This window comes from Pteronotus mesoamericanus, unplaced genomic scaffold, assembly GCF_021234165.1.
Source record: "Pteronotus mesoamericanus isolate MK-2021 breed Mesoamerican mustached bat unplaced genomic scaffold, CSHL_Meso_final scaffold_54, whole genome shotgun sequence".
Lineage (NCBI taxonomy): Eukaryota > Metazoa > Chordata > Mammalia > Chiroptera > Mormoopidae > Pteronotus > Pteronotus mesoamericanus.
Window position 1 is genome coordinate 35792428 of NW_026555321.1, and position 5110 is coordinate 35797537.

The 5110-nt window shown below is 39.5% G+C and overlaps 1 pseudogene; it reads left to right on the forward strand.

Moving 5' to 3' along the window:
* Positions 1 to 2781: 2781 nt before the first annotated feature.
* On the forward strand, positions 2782 to 3113 carry LOC129087927 (60S ribosomal protein L35a-like; annotated as a pseudogene).
* The last annotated feature ends 1997 nt before the right edge of the window (positions 3114 to 5110 follow it).

A 5110-nucleotide genomic window follows, 5' to 3' on the forward strand; every position in this document is an offset into this window, starting at 1 on the left:
AAAAAAATAAAATAAAAAGGCTTGCATGTGTGCAAAGCAAGCATCAGGCTCTTTTTTTTTTCTTTTTCAGAAAACAAAATCTTATCTATGATATAGGACAACATTACTTAATTAAGTGAATGAATGTCATTCTCCTTCCCATCTCCACAGGTCCCTCTGTGATAACTGAGACCTTACGGATCCATTTCTGTTATTTTTTAATGGCAGCCAATTTCTGCATTTATAGGAAATAAGAGTACTGTATCTTATATTTGCCTATGCCGTTTGGATAGGAGTAATGAACTGTCATTATAATAGAAAAAATAGCAGTATGTCTCTGAATGCAGTTGTTTCTGTTACATTTCTTAAATTCTGGCCACTTTTGCTCAGGTCAGTGCAACCAGGAACAGCTAACTTCATGGACCAGTTTGCAGAGATGGTTCCAAGGTCAAGGAATTCTAGAATATTTGAACCAGAAAGGGGTTCTATAGATTAGGACTCTATAAATTCTAAGTGATGAAAAAATCTTACTAGTTATATAAGAAAATGCATTCTTTATTTGGTTAAGCTGAATGTATGGGCTTATGTAATGGGAAAGCAGGAGATTAGAATCACTATAAGCAAGATTTCAGTCAAGTCTGATGAGTCCTTTCTGTTCATCCCCCCATCCATGAGTTGGGTTGATTTTTCTTAAAGACACTTGCCATTGAACCACCCAAATAGCTGCTAAAGTTCCAGCCTTGCATTTTATCAGGTTCAAATCTATCAGTGTAGAGGACCTATTTTTGGTCCCAGCATCTCCTGAATTAGACAACATCATTTGCTTTGATTGGATTGTTATATCCAATACAACATCAATCATATAGCCCAGGGAATAGACCTCAGGCACAGATAGGCCTTTAGAGCCAGGGTTGGGGTCAATACCATCAGAGCTATAGGGACAGACATGATTCTGCATCTTCTCAAAACAGTACCATCTAGGATTTTGATGAAAAGTAACAAAAGCATTGTAAAGCCTCACAATCTGCTTTATAGTTTAACTACCAAAGTCTATTTGTCTAAGAGGCTTTGCTGCAGACCGAATGTCTGTGTCCCCACCCCCTACACACACACACACACACACACACACATTCATATGTTGAAGTCTAATCCTCAAAATCATGGTATTTGGAGGCAAGACCTTTGAGAAGTCATTAAATTTGAATGAGTTCGTGGAAATGAAACCCCCATGATGGGATTGGTAACCTTCTAAGGGGATGAAAGGCAGTTCTTCTCACACTTTACAGCAGTTTGACACTAGATGTGCTGTAACAGAGTTTTCTGGGACCCTCCATAGAGAGGGGATTCTAATTCAATAAGCCTCTGTCCTAGGTGGAGGCCCAGGGATCTGCATTTGCAGACATCAATGGGTGATTTTATGAATATCTTCCAAAGCCCACACTTCAGGAAAATCATGTCTTCCTCATAAAATACTGTGAGGAGGAGAGTCTTGATATGTTTGGATTTTTCTTCAACACAACACTGTCTTGAAAGATAGTTTATATACATTTGTCTCTAGAATGCTCATTATATTTCATTGATCTACTTGATTATTTCTGTGCTGATGTCATGTTGGTTCAATTGCTGAGACCTTATAATGGTTTTAAATTTTTTTAATATTTTATAATTAACTTTGACATCTAAAAAAATAGATAAAATCAATCTGCATTTAAGAAAGAAAGAAAGAGAGAGAGAGATGAAACTCAACAACATGGATGGAACTGGAGAATATTAAGCTAAGTGAAATAAGCCAGTTGATGAAAGACAAATACCATATGATCTCACCTATAAGTGGACTATATTCAACAAAATAAACTAACAAACAAAATAAACCACAGGCACGGAAATATAGAACAAAATGAAAGTGACCAGAGGGGATGGGGAAAGGGGACAATGGTGGAAAGAAGGGGAAGGAACTAGACAATGAACATGTATGAATGACCCATGGACATGGACAACAGAGGGGGAATTGACTCTGGGAGTAGGGGTTGAGAGTGGGATGGGTAGAGGGGGTAAAGGGGTTAAAATTGAGACAACTGTAATAGAATAAACATGATTTATTAAAAAAAAGTTTAAGGGCATTGACAATTATGCATAAAAAAATAAAAGCCAATTTTTTTTCATTTTTCAAGTCAAGAGGAGTAGAGAATCATTGGCTTCTTCCCTGTTTTATTCAGATGAGCTCTTAGGAATGAGATACAGGCAGGCTGCAGTTTTTGAAATCAATTTTTTATGCTCCTTAGGAGCCACAGGTTCAATGGAGACAAGAGCTGATACTTTGACCAAAGACTAGAGACAGTGGATGTGAAGGCAAAGTAAGTCAAGAGAAATAAGAGGGATACCTGAGCTCAACTCACACAGGAAATAAGTCATGTAAAGGATAAGAAAGTTAATAGCCATCTAAAATGACAGTCAGCTTAAAGAGCAGGTATCGATGTTAAGGAGAAGAGTAGAGTCTGCGAAACCAGACCTCCAAAAGTTGGACATTTTATGTGGAGACACAGAGACAAATTCTCTGTTCACAAACAATAATTTAACCCTGATCGTCGATTCAGACATCTCATTCAACAACTATTCTGGTGCCAGGTGCCAGAGCCTGAGATACCAAAAGATCCATGAATAAGATAAATATGATCACCAGAGCTTAGATCATCTAGCTGCAAAGGTAAACATTAAATGAGATACAGCTATATACAGAATATTTTCCCGATTCCTGCTGCTGAACTTTGGGGCCTGCTGGGAACAGGACTTCTACAACGAAGTATGTCTGAAAGGCTGTGGTCCAAGGTCATTTCGCTGGCTCTAAATGGCATCTCTGGAACCAGAGGGAACACATAGTTCTTCTTAAAATTGAAGGTGTTTATGCTCAAGATGAAATTGAATTCTATCTGGGCAAGAGATGTGCTTATGTGTACAAAGCAAAGAACAACACAGTGACTCCTGGTGGTAAACCAAACAAAACCAGAGTCATCTGGGGAAAGGTAACTCATGCTCATGGAAAGAGTGGCATGGTCCATGCTAAATTCCGAAGCAACCTTCCTGCTAAGGCCATTGGACACAGAATCCATGTAATGCTGTACCCCTTGAGGATTTAAACTTAACTGAAAAGCAAATAACAGCCCTGACTGGTGTGGCTCAGTTGGTTTGGGGCCCTCTGGCAACTGGAAGGATTCTCGTTTGGGGCACATAGTTGGGTTGCAGGGTGATTTAGTTCCTGGTCAAGAAGCAAATGGGAGCCAACTGGTGAATGTTTCTCTCATACGTCAATGGTTCTCATCCTCTTTTCCCCTTCCTTCCCTCTCTAAAATAAGTAAATAAAATCTATTTTAAAGAGTAAATTTAAAAAAATGAATATTTTCCCAAAGCGTGGTCCCCTAAGCAGCAGCAGCATTACCAGCAAACTTATTGGAAATGCAAATTCTCAGGTGCACCCCAGATCTGCTGTCAGAAACTCTGAGGGTAGGACCCAGCCATCAGTTTTAGTGCACCCAGCAGTTGATTCTGAGCCAGGTATCAATGTTCTGGTCCTCATTTGCCTCATTTGTAAAACAGTGTTAATAATACTTGACATGCTTACAGAATCAGCCCACGCTATATGAGGCATGAAGTTCTTAGTAACAGTCCCAAGCTGCCTCATAGCTGAAGCTGCAGGCAAGATGGTTAATGGTCTTATACAAAGTGTTCAAAGCTGCATGGAAGGGGAGACCATTTTCAATTCTTCTCTGATCTTAAAGGCCTCTCCCTGCCTCAGCAGCCCATCAACACAGCAGGTGGAGCTCACAGTCACAGAACAGAACAACTCTGATCCATGCAGAGAGAAAACAGAGATGCCACACTACTGCTTTACAGTACCAGTTTCCTGCTAAAAAGATAGACTCAGCACCTTCTAGGGTCATTCATGAGCATTTTGACACATAAGTTCAATATCCCAGGACATACTGTATTAAAAAAAAAAAAAGACAGTGTTATCACACTTCTAACTAGATGAGTTTTATTCCCTTGCAACATATGTTCATGGGAAAGCATTAGATACTGGATCTGAATTTTTCAGACAGCAAACACAATGCTGTATTACCTACAGGTATTGTCTAGAAGTTAGAATATACTGTATATAACTTTCCTTATCAATTTACTTGATCTCAATAAATTCATTTTCATGTTTGTAAAATCCTATAGCAGACAATATTAATGCACATCTCATATCCCCTGACCCACTTCTGAATTCACCAGTTCACGCTGAAAACCCCTGTCCACCAAGTACTAGTCTCTCTCTGACTCTCTGCCTTCTGTGAGCTTTCTAGGAATTTATGAAACTTCTAGGCAGGGCAGTCAGGGAAAAACTGAGATTTAACACATTGAGGGAAAGGAACTTTCAGTTCATGAAAAACAGGTCCAGCTTCCTCATCTTCCATGGGACAGTTCCAAAGCACATTCTACGGAGAACCTCAGAGAGTCCCTGGCTGGACTGCTTAACATATCTCCATTGGTCGTTTTCCCTACCTTGTGTCATTCTCCCTGCTCCCTCAGCTGTGCTTCCCAGGATCCCCTTTCAGATGAACTACCTGCATCTAAGTGCCTGTCTCAAAGTCAGCTTTCAGAAGAATGCAAGTTTATACAGCTTGAACATGGTACAGCTCTATTCCAAATCCAGGCACTCCAGCCCCACAGCCACCTCTCAGTACATCACCTTCTGAAGTCTGCAGAAGCACTGATCCTTGTCCTACATAATCTAGAAGCTGAAAAGTTCCGTCTCAAGTAATCTAGTCCCAGAACTTCATAAACTAGATCAGAAGTCATTGGGAGAAAACAATAACTGTTTCTTCACTAAAAGAAAAAAAACACATTTTTTATTTATGAAACTACTGAGACGCTTCAAACATAAGAATGCTCCTATGTCATGAAACCAGCCCACCATAGGGAGCACTGTTTGATGTATGTCTCTGGGGAGACTGCCAAACACTGTAAATGTATTTCAATTTTTCAAAGATGCCCAGTGTAACAAAGGAATGTTCAATATTTCCACCCTTTGAAACATTGTTGATTTTGTTATGCATCTCTGCATTTCAGAGACAGCCATTTAAAAACCCAACTT